This window comes from Cricetulus griseus, chromosome X, assembly GCF_003668045.3.
Source record: "Cricetulus griseus strain 17A/GY chromosome X, alternate assembly CriGri-PICRH-1.0, whole genome shotgun sequence".
Taxonomy (NCBI): domain Eukaryota; kingdom Metazoa; phylum Chordata; class Mammalia; order Rodentia; family Cricetidae; genus Cricetulus; species Cricetulus griseus.
The window spans coordinates 199,245-214,389 of record NC_048604.1 but is presented as its reverse complement, the minus strand read 5'-3'; the positions used below and the strand labels follow the sequence as shown (position 1 = coordinate 214,389).

The following is a 15,145-nucleotide window of genomic DNA, read 5'->3' as shown; positions in this document are numbered from 1 at the left end:
TGACATTCTTAGCCATCAGGGAGATGAAAATCAAAACTATGTTGAGATTTCATCTTACACCAGTCAGAACAGCCAAGATCAATAAAACAAATGACAGTTCATGCTGGTGCAGATGTAGAGTAAGGGGAATACTCATACATTGTTGGTAGGGGTGCAAACTTGTGCAGCCACTATGAAAATCAGCATGATGGTTCCTCAGGAAGATGGGAACTAATCTACCTCAAGATCCAGCAATTCCACTCTTGTGCATATACCTAAAGGATGATCCATCCTGCCACAAAGACTCTTGCTCAACCATGTTCATTGCTGTTCTATTCATAATAGCCAGAAACTGGAAACAATCAAATGTCCCTCAACAGAAGAACAGATTTTTTAAAATGTGGCACATTTACACAATGGAGTATTACTCAGCTCTTAAAAATAATGACATCATGAAATTCACAGGCAAATGGATGGAACTAGAAAAAATTCATTCCAAGTGAGGCAACCCAGACCCAGAAAGATAAATATGGTTTGTATTTACTTACATGTGGATATTAGCCATTCAGTAAATGATACCCAAAATCACTCTAATTCCATAGACCCAGAGAGGTTAGGTATAGAGGAAGGAATTAGAGAGTACAATACCGACAGATCTTGTTAGAAAAGGAAAATAGAATAGATAATTATGGTTAAGGGGTGGGGCTGGAATGGGAAAATCAAGGGGACTGAGGAAGGGAATATGGGGAGAGACAGCTAAAATTAAGTGTTATTTGAGGGATAGTACGGAAACTTCATACAGTAAAAACTTCCTAAAATATACACATATATGAAAATGATCTAAAGGAAATCACTAGATAATGGGGAAACATAACCTGTCCCCCCCCCAACTGGCCATCTCTTGTCATCAAACAAAGCTTTCAGTACTGGAATTGGGTTACATCTAATTGAGTTGTTGGCCAAAGAGGTCTTGTTTGAATCCCCAAATACATCAGGCTGCTGCCAAGGCTATTTGTTGTTCTACACAAACTGACAGCAAGGCCCCATTGCTGAAGACAAAACCTACATAACTCATTGAACATGGAGTTGTAGAGCTGATGCCTACATAGAGCCTCCATGCCTATATTCTAGCATCTTTGATACAGGAAGGTACTCTGCACATTACCAAAAGAAAAATGTATTACCAAACCAGACACAAACCCTTTGATATGCTATGGGTGTCCTGAATGAATGACATGCTAGGGCAATGGAGGCACAGAGCTTATGGAAGCAACCAACCAATATCTGCTTTAACTTAAGACACACTCCATGAGATGGAACCTATACCTGAGAGCTAGAGTAAAACCAAATACTACTGGTCTAAACAACAATGCAGTGACTCTTAATGATATTCTGTTATACTCATAGATCAGTGCCTTGCTCAGCCATCATCAGAGAAGCTTCCTCTTTCAGCATATGGCAACGAATACTGAGAAACACTGCCAGATAATATGCAGGGAATGAGAGACCTCAGAACACTCAGTCCTAAATGGGAAGTCTCTATCAAAGGAAGAGATGAAAAGGAAAACAAACAAAAAAAGCCGGGCGTTGGTGGCACAGGCCTTCAATCCCAGCACTTGGGAGGCAGAGGTAGGGGGATCTCTGTGAGTTTCAGCCCAGCCTGGTCTAAAAGAGCTAGTTCCAGTCTCAAAAAACCAAAAAGGAAAGAAAGAAAGAAAGAAAGAAAGAAAGCAAGAAAGAAAGAAAGAAAGAAAGAAAGAAAGAAAGAAAGAAAGGAAGGAAGGAAGGAAGGAAGGAAGGGGGGGAGAGAGAGAGAGAGAGAGAGAGAGGTTGGAGGAAGGGAGGGAGGGAGGAAGAAAGAAAGGGTATAAGAGCCAAGAGGTTAGAGGAAACAAGGCCTTCTAAACACAGTAGGACTTGATTCCTTTGTTGTACACCCTTTCTTTCTTAGTATCATGTAATCCTATTTGCCAATCCCTGTGCCAATAAACTCACAGTTATTCCCTGTGCTATTGGAGTCCTTTTCAGAAAGTCCTTATCTATATCTGTATCCTTATGTGTTTTCCCTTTGTTTTTTCTCTAGCAATTTTCAGGCTTTATACGCTTTGTTTTAAGGTCTTTGGTTCACTTTGAATTGATTTACATACAGGAAGAGAGATATGGATCTAGTTTCATTCTTCTACATGTGAATAGACAGTTTTTCCAGCATTAATTGAAGTTGAAGAAGCCATTTTTTCTACAATATGTTTTTGATCCCGTTGGCAAAATTTAGATGTTTCTTTCTGGAGTCTCTATTCTATTCCACTGATCTACATATCTGTTTATATACTAGCTGACACTACAAGAAAAACTGTAATTGCTTTTGAAAAGGAAAAATAATGGGATTGAGGAGGGTAAAAATAATTCAAAATTCTCATACACTGATTGTGATTTATGTGAATTTGATGATTGTAAAATGGTGCAGCTCTTTCAGAAAAGTTTGGCAAAACATTAAACATAAAGTTACATAAATAATAATATAATAATAATAATAATAATAATAATATGACCAAGCAGTAAATAACCCATAGATAGGTGCTCAAGGAATTAAATTATACAAAGGGGTTTCGATACAATATATACATGAATATAATGCATTTTGATTACATTTTGCTGCCTGAAATTTGGAGAGTAGAAAACAAATGGATTGATTTTTAAAATATTTATAATGTTGAAGTGACAATAGTCTATACTATCTAGAAGCAGATGATGGAGAAGGGTGAGGATGCCTCATAACTGATCATGTTTAAAGTCCAATTTCTGTATCCCTCCTATGTTGCATTTATATGCTCCTAATGGCAATAAGTGGGTTGCCATCCAAGCACAGAGAAAGCATTCACTACTAAACAGAGTATGAGGAATACAGGAAAACAGACTAATAGAGCAAAAATATGGCTAACAAAGTAGTCACCAGTGGGTCCTGCCAAACAACCAAGCCTAAAGTCATCCTCAAGGTTCAACAGATGTTCAGCACAAGCCCCTGAGACCATCTGAGAAACCATAAATTCCCTTTCTTACTCAGAAGAACCTCTCCTTCATTATCAGCCACTCCTTGCCTAGAGTTTGCAGTTGTGGCACAAGCTGGGTTTTCCCAAGATTCTCTCATTGCATTGGACAATAGAATCCTAAGAGCAAAGAGGCTTATTGATCCAGGAGTTTGGTCAAGCCCCAGAATTGAAAGTCAGAAAGTCAGAAAGTCAGAAAACAGCTTCCAGAAACAGAATAGACACTGAATGGATATTTTGCTGCCATTCTCAGAGTTGACAAACAGGGGCAAAGTAGTACTTATAAGACTCCTGAGACAGACACCAAGACAAGGAAGCTATCTATCTGTCCCAGTTTGTATTTCCAAGAAAGAACTAGAAAGAACACATGGTAGAAGTCCCCAGATGTAGCACAACTTATAAAAACCTGGAGATAGATATTGGGGTTCAAGCTGAAGATCAGAGAAGCAAAGCAGCTAAGCCACCACTATCTTTGCATTCTGATCTCCAGGCAAGCTTTATTAGATCATAAACAATATATCACCACATCCAGACTCTACCACTACAGTGAACATTCTGTTCATCACACTGCTTATGAGACAATGTATGACTTTTTAAATATTGTGGTAAATCATATTTTCTTTTCATGGTTGTTCATAAGGAAGATTTGGAAGTCCCAATATTAGTTCAAAGTGCTTATATTATTTCTGCATCTTTGCAGTCACATACTTAATGTAAAATGAACTGCTTTTAAGTTTTAACCACAGAGTATCCTGACAAGGTCAACACCTTGCTAAAAAAGCAACAATAAAATAAAAACCACTGTAAAAGAATGTATTATTGACATGTTCCCAAATAGGAGCGCTCAGGGTTTTTATTCAGTAATTAAACAGTAAAATTTCCAACTATTTTTAATGAAACTTGCTGGTGGTGTATTATGTTCATTCAATACATAACATTTTGGACAACTATTTTGTTTAAATCCTCACTAACAAACTATTCACAAGCACATTATTCAGAATTAATATTCAATTCATGCACTAAATGAATGTCTTTTCTAATAGTTTTAAAAGGTTCTTCCAAGTTTTTTTTTTTTTTTCAGAACAGAAAGAAAGGTTTCTAGCCTACCTTCTCCCAAGACTTATTCTGCAACTACACTGACAGCCTTGCTCTGAAAGAGGCACTTTAAGGGTAAAATCTAATCAGAGAACATTAGTGAAAATGAGATAGAAAGAAGGCAGTGCTTGCAAAAGCAGTGTTTCTCCTTCAGCTTCATGGTTGAGCAAAGTGAGGCATGCTGAACTCTAGAGACCAAACGAGTGACAGATTCAGGGTTGGAAGGTCTAACCGAGTTTGAAACCATGTATACTGGGCATCAGTCTCAAGCCTAGCTTGCTCCTGCTCTTTCACAGTGCTAGTTAGGCCCAACTGGCCTTATACTGATCTCCAGGAGGACTGTGTCGCAAAACTAGCACAAATCGTGACGACAGCCTTGTGGAAAGGCAAGAGTGTCTTCCTCAGCCAGTGTAAGGTGAGTACTATCACCCTGAGATGGGGATTGGAGCAGCCACTTCTCACTGCGCCAGGTCCCAAAGCACAAGACTAGGTGAACCCGTGAGTCCCTGGCCACCTAAGACACCCTTTCTCAGACCCGAGGGCAGCACCTACCTGTTCTGGAGGTCGGGAATCAGAAGTTTGCCGAGGCAAAAGCAAGCAAAGAGGGACTGAAGTGCTGCCTTGTCACTCCCTTTGCGTTTTACTACCCAGCCCCCACGGCAGTCTGGTTCCCTTTCCCCTCCCCCAGCCAGCTCTAGTCTTTAGAGAACCTTAAGGCCCCGCCCCGCCCCGCTCCTTCCGGTCTTGCAGAGTGGGAGCCTCACAGGGCTGCGTTTAAAAACTGCATTCCAGAAAGATCAGTCAAGTGCTCTAAATTAATTGAACAAATTTGGAAGTATAATAAAAGAAAGACGGGTCCAGGGTATTAAAATGCATGTAAAACTCGGGTTGCTTGCCTGGTATTTCAGTGTTTTCTATAATTTCTGAGCTATGCTTGTATTAATAGTAGCTTATTCAGGTTTTTAAGAACTAAATTTCTTACATTATCCTTCCACATGCCCACATATCCCTCACTACTGGATTTCCATAGATTCGGAAGAACATTTTGAATCAAAGGTCCGGCTACAGTGCTAATATAGTGAGGCTTAGAAGTGGAATAAACCACAAAGAATGAACAACCTTGTATGAATGAAATTTAATAATAATGCATAATAGAAAAACCAAGAAATGGATCGTGAAATAATTTGTCATAAAGGCACAAAAGAAAATAGTTTGTCAGGTTCAACATCAACAGAAGAAGAAAAAGCTTTCATTATGACTGAGGGTTTTAATATTCCTCTATAGTTTTATCTTGAATTCTTTACGTGTAGAGTTATTTGTTTGGAAAATTGATAGTCTTTTTAAAAAAACTAAATTTAGGTATTCCTCTGTGATTTTTGAACTGTCATTTTTATATAAATGTATATTTTCCTTTTCCATTGAGTCCATATGTCTCATATACCAATTATTCTGGATTATAATTTCTCTTGCTGCATGTCTCTACCTTGCAGAGAAAGAACAGAAATTTGAAATTTTGCATTTTTCAAATACAAAAGAAAGTTTGTATTTTTCAAACCTGATTTCCAAGCATAAAATGTATTCTATAATGAATATTATTAAGAATTTCGAGAGAACACTGAAAATACACACTAAAAATTGTACCCAAAATGTGAATTAATGCTAAGAAGAATAACTAAATAAAATGAAAATATAGATGTAACCTGGCTGGTATTCATTCATGCAACCAATATTGAGTCTTACTATATGTCAAAATTTGCACTGATCTCTGAGTACAAATGATAATTGAAACCAAGACATACTTCATGTCCTTACAATTTTATACTTAAAGAACAAATCAGTGGTGACCAGGCAAATAGGAAAAAGGAGAATATTCCAGATATAAGGAAAGTATGATCTAGTGTATGACACAGAGCATATTTTAGGAGTGAGTGAATATATGGATGGATTAAAACCCAGGAACAGCATTCACATACCTATAATCTCAGCACTAAGAAGACACAGTCAGGAACATCATGAGTTTGAGTTTAGTCACTTCTACATAATGCGAACCTGTCTAAAACAAAAGACCAAAGTCTAAACAAATAAAAAAGCAACTTAGATATTAAATAGAAAAAAATCCATAAGTATATTTTTCTTCTGCTCCTAGAACATACAAAGCTTGTTTGTGTTCAATTTTCAAAGTATAATATGCACATTCATTTATCCCTGTCTCAGCTGATTATAATCCAAGGCAGGGGTTGGAATTATTTTTCTGTAAAGTCATATAGTAAATATTTCCAGCTATTTTTGAAACATATACAATCTGTCTGCAACTAAATTCTACTTTTTTAAAGTAGCAGTAGCCACAGATCATAGAAAATACATAAGTGGGCCGGCACTGGTGGCGCACGCCTTTAATCCCAGTACTCGGGAGGCAGAGGCAGGTGGATCTCTGTGAGTTCGAGGCCAGCCTAGTCTCCAGAGTAAGTGCCAGGATAGGCTCCAAAGCTACACAGAGAAATCCTGTCTCGAAAAACGAAGAAGAAGAAGAAGAAGCAGAAGAAGAAGAAGAAGAAGAAGAAGAAGAAGAAGAAGAAGAAGAAGAAGAAGAAGAAGAAGAAGAAGAAGAAACATAAGTGGAAGTGTTCTAGTAAAATTTTATTTACAGAAACAGGAGACAAGATTGGGCCTATGGATTATAATTTGCCTGGAAGCTGGAGAGATGGCTCAGTGGTTAAGAGTACTGACTGCTCTTCCAGAGGTCCTCAGTTCAATTCCCAGCAACCACATGGTGGCTCACAAGCGTCTATAGTGGGATTTGATGCTCTATTCTGACATAAAGGCATACATGCTACATATATAGACAATGTTTGACCAAATTTAATTAAATTTAACACACATATTCTTTGGGTCAGCCTCTCAATTTTGAGAATTAATCAAAATCCTAGATACTGATAATTCTTTCTGTTACCATCATAATGACTTGTTTGGTCTCTGTATGGAATCCAAAAGTCACAATGTCAAATTAATTTGATGATTCCTTACATGTTCTTCATATTTTTTGTTATTCTATGATGAGATCACTTAATGTACAAAGGATGAGTTTATATATTATTCTTCTGAGGTCTTTGATGGAGTTGAAGATAATTTACATATAAAACTTCAGACTGAAAGATAGAATAGATGATAGAATATTTTCAATAAATTTTGCCAAATCTTAGTTGACTAAATATTATTAATTATAGTTCTTGCTTTATAATTGTTTTGTTATATATAATTTTATTATGTTAAAGTTAAAACCTTCCTTTTTATTTACACAGGAAAGAGGAGATGATGAGGCATGTCCTTCTGTATGCTGTGAATATATGTTTCTCTTATTGGTTGATGAATAAATGCTGATTGGCCATTAGCCAAGCAGGAAGTATAGGCAGGGCTACCAGATGAGAATTCTGGAAAGGGGAAAGAAGAAACACAGTCACCAGGGAGATGCCATGTAGCCACCAAAGGAGTAACATGTCAGAGCATTATGAATAAGCCACAGCCTCATGAAAATACATAAAAAAATAATAGAAATGGGTTAATAATTAAGAGCTACCCAATAGGAATCCTGAGCCATTGGCCAAACAGTTTATAATTAATAAAAGCCTTGGTGTGTTTGTTTGGGACTTAAGGGTTGTGTGATATGATTGCAAAGAAACTGAATCTTTAGAATTCAGGATCATAATTCACTGTGGTGTGGCCTGGCTTAAAGAAGTAGTCATTTCTGTTGTGTAAAAAGCTGTGGTAATAAGTCATAAATGAAGACCCATGGAAAGGAACACAAAAATTGGAAAATGTTGGAAATAGGTACATTTGTCATCTACCACTCAAGATATCAGTCAACTAAGTGCTAACTTCATACACACACACACACACACACACACACACACACACACACACACACACTGTTCCCTTCACCTTAAGAAATTTGTTGGCTGTGCTAGACAGACAGCAAAATTGAACATCCTTTTAAATAACCCTCATTTATAGTGGTAAATGAGGAGATAAGTTTAGTTCTGTTTAGTAGCATACATGAGCTCCTAACATGGGCAAGGGAGATCTAAAGCCAGGTTGTATTTTATTCAATATTGTTGTTGATCAAGAATATTCACATCTACTGCTTATAGAGTGACTTCACCTGTTCAGTATCTTTGAAAGTCTGATTTGCCTATAAAATACAAAATATTCCAAGAGTGCCAGGTGTCCTATCACTATCCGCTGCCTTATTTATTTGAGACAGAGCAGGATCTCTCACTGAACTTGAAACTTGCCATTTTGGCTGGGCAGGCTGGATGACACCAACACTGGCTTTTACTTGAGTGCTAGGGACTTGGACTCAGGTCTTGCTTTCAAAACAAATATTTTTATCCATTGAGCCATCTTCCTGGCCCTTTTTATTCACCATTTTAATGCTGATACCAATTTCAATCACTGATTGCTCTGGTTTATGAATATGAGAATAGTTAAGGGCTCTGACAGGAAAGGCTATTTGGAAAGCAGGAGTGAATAGAACGATCTAAATGAGGGAGGCCATAGAACTACACACACAAATTTTCCAGAGGCAACATAGACCATTGGGGGCTGGAAAACTAGGGCCACCTAGTGGTATTTGAACAAGAGTCAGTTTAATTTGTCCATCTATTAGTCTGAATAGCTCTTGAGCATGACTATGTGAAAATTTCTTTAGAGGTCCCCTTTTGGTGTGTGATGGGGATTAAACTTAGGGCCTTATGGACAGTAGCAAAACACTGCCAACAGGTATATACTCAACCCATTTAGTGGTCCTTTTCAAACAGAACAAAATGGTTATGACCAAATTTATCGAAGAAGACCTTACTGAATTGAATCCTGTGACATCATACCGGCAATTACTCATATTCACATATGTAGTTTCTGGGTCTTGAGTATAAGATGCCTGTAAATTCAATCCATGTTTTGTAGGCATATAATGTATAAACTTTCTATACTTCGTCAGCAAGTAGGTGACTAATTTACAGTGCATGGTACCATTTCCAATGAATATATGAAAGCACCTAAGATTGAGATGTCTAAAATATCAAGGATAGTTTTGTGCTCATTCCTACTGGTTTTAGGTAATTCTCAATGAGAATGTAGACAGGCATTGACATTAAAAGAGTCCTTATTTAGGAGTACTAGACCAGAAAGCCAACAACTGCTCTTGTGTTTTTCTCCACTAAAACAGCTTTTAAAGCCAACTATAGTATAGTCCCATATATTTTACTATATAGAAAGGGAAGAGCATACTAGGAAAAAAGATAAGGCTTTCATTATACCACAGAAGTCTTGATATATGACCTTTGGAAAACTGCCTATGTCAAAGGGAATATTTGCATGTTGGGTAAAAATTCTCTAGGAGTTTTACCTTGAGGTTTCTAAAAGGTGAAGAGTTCTTTTAAAAAGGTCATTTTGAGAGCTGTGGATCCAAGGATTAAGACCCTGGTATTTTGCTGAAGTATGAATTACAAAAAGAACTTGGTATGGTCTCTTGTAGCTCCAGTTTGTGGGTCACACAGGGCTTGTATTAGCACTAAAGCTCTGCTCTTTTGTGTCACATTAGAAAATATGAAACTGGAAAACCAAATGTTGCTATAAATCTTCCATCATGGGTCATGGGATACAGAACTTTAAAAATTATGGAAGCTTTAAGAACTCAAGAAAATTGTTGTGGTCATCCAGACTCTTCATGGACCTACATTTAACTCTAGATTTACATCTTCTCAAATACCAATTTTGTTTCTCCAGTTCATGTTCACACCACCTACTGTTTAATATGCAGCAATAGAGCTGGAAAAATGGCTCAGAAATGAAGAATGCTTGTTGTTCTTGCAGAGGACTAGAGTTTAGTTCCATGCACTCATGCTGGGTAGCTGACAATTGGTTGTAAATCCTGTTTCAGGGAATCTTGCACTCTCTTCTGTCCTCTTTGTATACATGTACACACACACACACACACACACACACACACACACACACACACACACACACACACACAGGGAGAATTAATTTTTAAATAAGACATTGTAGGTAATTTGAATTGGATAAATCTTATGAAACTCATTTATCTTAGCAATCTCTGTACTGTCTGATTTAGGATGAAGTTCTACCAATTTTTTTGTATTTAGATAATTTCTGATGATGAGATAATTCAAGTTCAAGTTTTATGAGTGAGTCAGTTTCTTTGTTCTGGGAATTATTCTATAACAAGATATATTATAAAAATCACTAGAAACCTGTAGATTTCAGTTGTTTCAAGAATGATTAAACACAATAGACTATAGTCAAGAAAATACTAGGGTAAGCAATTAAGCACTATATATGACAAAATAAAATGGTCATAGTTAAAGTACTGATGACAATTACTATCATAATAAAACAATTCTTAGACAAATTTGGTTATTTCCATTGCAGGCAACATTTGAGTTATTTATTAGTACTATGACTGATAGTCTTATACAATGATTATTATATTTCTGTAAATGTCATACTGTTACTGAAGCACATATTAGTGACATATCTATTCCAATATAACTTAAAGAAGATTTATCACATCTTAGTTAGCAATGCTCATATATATTATATAATCACCAATTAGTTTGATATATCTTTTTCTATAAAGACAAATGCCTTTTTGAGATGTTCAAAATGCCTATCTGAAGAATTTCAAAGTTTTATTTCAAGGATATTAAAATAATTTAGTTAGATCTGAATTTTGAAAATTTCATTAAAAACTAAAATAGAAAAACAAGTTATTGTGAACAATTGTAGACAGAATTTTCTGTTCTGCCCTGTCCTGCAGCCATTCAGTACCAAATACACACCGAGGCTTATATTAATTACAAACTGTTTGGTTGAAGGTTCAGGCTTCTTATTGGCTAGCTCTCTCTTAATTATTAACCCATTTTTTTCTATTAATCTGTGTATCTCCATGTGGTTTTTGCTTACTGGAGAATATATATTCCCAGTAGCTGCGTGCATCTCCCTCACAAACCACTCCTGTGTTCCTCTTCCCAGCTTTCTCCTAGTCTGGTAGCCCTGCCTATACCTCCTCCCTGGCTACATCCTGCCTGTCCATTGGCTGAAATAGCTTTATTCAACAACCAAGAAGAGAAACATATATTCACAGCATACATAAAGACATCCCCCATCATCTCCCCTTTTCTGTCTAAATAAAAAGGAAGGTTTTAACTTTAGCATAGTAAAATTATATATAACAAAACAGTTTTCAAGCAAGAGTTATAATTAACAATATTTAGTCCATTTACATTTGTCAAAATTAAAGAAACATTCTATCTATCATATCTTTGTGAGTCTAAAGTTTTATATACAACTTATATTTTATCATAACTAAGGAAAACCAAAACCATAACCATAACTATCTGTCTTCAACTTCATGAAATACCTTGGGAGGATAATATATAAACTCTAGAACTGACAAGACATCTTGCTGCCTGGACAGTCACCCAAACTTTCTCTGTAACATTGGGGCATCTATCTTCAACCCATAGGCTACAGTGTCTGGCTGACTTTTTAATGAAGTAGGAAATTTGAAGAGCTGTTCTGTCTTGTATTGGCAAAGTTTGTCACTTGCTTTCTTCTATAAAGCAGGAACCCTGAAGGAACATCCTGTCTCTTGGCAAGTTCAGCAGTCACTTTCCTTTGTAACCAGGTTGTCCAGTTTGGACAGTGTGCTTACTGTCTGCAGTTGAGGCAAGGGCAGTTCTTTGCCCAATAGGCCAGTCTTGCCACATGGAAGGCAAACTCCATAACAAGTTTCTTTGATGCCCATCCTCCTCTCTGATGTAATTGGTGTTGCAAGGAGAAGTTGTGTCTCATTGTCATGAAAAAACTCTAATAAACCATTTAAAATGCTATATTCGGTAGGTCTTTGAAAGGTTTGGAAGCATGTCTATCTATTTGAAATATATCTCTGTATATCTAGAAATCCTAACTAACATGACTATAAGTTTTGACTATTATAGGTGACTATTTATAATCTGTATTTAATTATATATTACATTTTAAAAGAGCTATATAAACACAATACCTAAACAAGAGTAGAAATAAAAGTATAACAAAATTGACCTTAAGTTTTTATCAGTAAACCAAAATCCATACAAATTTCACAGCATTCATTTCTACATAATATTCCATTTTTTCTTTAAAAACAGATTGACTGTGGTCATTAACCATTTATAACCAACCCTGTTTAAATGAAAGCAAACATGTATAAACAATATTTCGGGATGCGGGCATAGTTCTCTCCAAACTGTTTACTGATGTTTGAGAGTACTGTCAATACCATGGGGATCTTGAGAAAACCCAGAACCATGGCCAAATCCTGGCTGTAGTAATCTGTGAGGCTGCATCATCTCAGCTGTTTTGGATGTTGGATCACCTGGGCCACTGCTTCAGGGGGTCTTGCCTGATCAAACCACTTTAGTCTGGAAGGAATTCACAGCTTTTCATCTTCTGTGGAAACAAAAGCAGGACCTCTTTTCCAAAGTAACATGTCCTTAGACTTAAATTTTGAAGTCAAGGCATTTTCAAAATATATCAATTGGATTAATCCAGTAGCATTTATAAACAAATGTCTTTTAGCATCTGTTGTTCCTTCCTCAGCAGTCAAACAATTCGAAGACAACACAATAACATATTTTATTTATTTATTTTAAGAAAGGGTTTCTCTGTGTATCGTTGGCTTTCCTGGAATTCACTCTGTAGACCAGGCTGGCCTTGAAACCACAGAGATCTTTCTGACTCTGCCTCTGCCTCCCAAGTGCTGGGATTAAAGATGTGTGCCAACACACCCAGTTACTCTATTTCTTTATTAAGGACTTTCTCTATTTTTTTTCTTTTCTCTCTCAAGCCCATGTATATTTTTAAACACACTATACTGTTTAGAGGTTTTGTTTCTCTGAATCTGTCTTTACTATATATCACTCTTTTTCTGACCATATGAGTCTTTAATCTGCTAAACATCATGGCTAAGATTAAAGTAGCAGCTGGCCCTGCCTTATTTCTTGACTTTCTGACAGTCTAGCTTCATGGCAGTAGTACTGGTGGTAGTCGTGCATATTGCCACAACTCTGTGGAATTTCTAGGTCCAGGTTACCACCAAGAAGCATGCCACTGGCTGCTCCTAAACACCATTTAATTGTTTTGTAGCAGGGCCTCTTAAAGGAGCCTTATGGGTTTTTATTATTTATATATCTATTTGTTTATTTATTTTTGGTTTTTCGAGACAGGGTTTCTCTGTGGCTTTGGTGGCTGTCCTGGAATTAGCTCTTGTAGACCAGGCTGGTCTCAAACTCACAGAGATCTGCCTGCCTCTGCCTCCCGAGTGCTGGGATTAAAGGTGTGTGCCACCACTGCCCGGCTGCCTTGTGTTTTTTGCGACTAAAGCTGAGTTAGGAAGCCTCTCTTAAAAAATCCACACCTCTGCTTATCTCTGGCAAACAGAGCCCACCAGAGAAAATGCTGTTACCAAAAAGCCATGATTGATTCTGTTCTTTTGTGTTCAGAATCCCTTTTTAAGCTTTTGTCAGGTTTTGTGTGGAAATTCTTGCCCCACAGTGGGCCCTATGTGTAGACAGAATTTTCTGTCCCACCCCATCCTGTAGCCCTTCAGTCCCAAATAAACACACTAGGCTTATACTAATTATAAACTGTCTTGGCTTACCAGAGAATGCCTGGGTGTCCTACCTTCCTGGTAGCTACCCGGTCTCTCCCTTGAGACCCACTCTTTCATTCCTCTTCCCAGATTTCTTTCAGTCTGGTAGCCCCGCCTATACTTCCACCCCTGACTATACCCTGCCTATCCATTGGCCAGCTTTATTCAACAACCAAGAAGAGAAACATATATTCAAAGCATACAGAAGGGCATCCCCAATCAAACAATAATCTTTAAAAATTTTATTAAAATGATTGGCTTTATAATTATTTGTTCAGATTTATCATATTCTTTGACTGTATTCTCACCCCTTTTTCCTCTTTTCCATCGACGACTCATTTTAGTTCCCTTTTTCTTCTCAAATAGTCCTCTGTAGGGAGACACCCTTGCCCCGCCCAATAGTCCTGGGACAGGTGCCAGGTGGACCTGGGACTTGCCCATAAGGGCGTGGTGAAGGAAAGCCGGGGTGACATAAGGGAAGGTTCTTAAGGGCTGCACGTGGAGACCCTGGCCCCTTCTCTCTGGCCACGCTAGCTTGGTTCCTGTGACCTCGCTCTGGCCTGCGTTTTGCTCTGGTGCTTTCCTGAATAAAGAAATCTTACCATCACGGACTATAGTTCTTCTCTGAGTGCACGCGGTAATCTTAAGAGTCCTCTCCATGTTTTGTTTATTATTTGAACTACTAAGAATAATATAGTTTTATATCATATTTTGAATTAGAATTACATCACTTCCCACCTTTCTTCCTTCTAGCCTTTCCCAGGCACCCTGCCTCCAACCCCTCCCATCACTCCACATCCAAGTTGCTAGCCTTTACTTGATTATTATGGTTATATACATATATGTAAATATGTAAATACAGTCCAATGAGTCTCTTTGTATTGTTTGTGTGTATATGGTTTCAGGACTGACCACTATGCATTAGACAACAAATTAGGGGTTAAATGGAGTCCTGTTCAGAAAGTTCTTCATATGCCTGTATCTTATAGGGCACTACCTGTGTTTTCTTCTTGCATTTCTTTTTTCTTTTTTTTTTGCTTTTCCCATTTAGTTCTTTGATCCACCTGGATCTAATTTTTGGCAGGGTGATAGATATGAGGCATATTTTAAACTTTTGTGTGTGGACATCAGATTTTCCAGCACCATTTGTTGAATATGCTGCCTTTCTCCAGTGTATTTTTGTTTTGTTTAAATTTGCCTCTGGCAAATATCAGATGGCTGTAGTTATAAGGATTCATGTTTGGGATTTTGTTTTATTACATTTTTCTATCTGTCTGTTTGTTTTTGCTAGTACCATGTTACTTTTATTACTATAAAT

General features: G+C 37.2%; 1 protein-coding gene across 3 annotated transcripts in view; it reads right to left on the bottom strand.

Annotated features, from left to right (window-relative positions):
• Positions 1-4,808, bottom strand: part of Tmlhe (trimethyllysine hydroxylase, epsilon) — a 92,313-nt gene extending 87,505 nt beyond the window's left edge. For all 3 annotated transcript variants that reach the window (XM_027432516.2, XM_035450138.1, XM_027432519.2), the window contains exon 1: positions 4,671-4,808. The gene's annotated coding sequence lies outside the window, so the exon portion shown is untranslated. The remainder of the gene's footprint in view (positions 1-4,670) is intronic.
• Between the last annotated feature and the right edge of the window lie 10,337 nt (positions 4,809-15,145).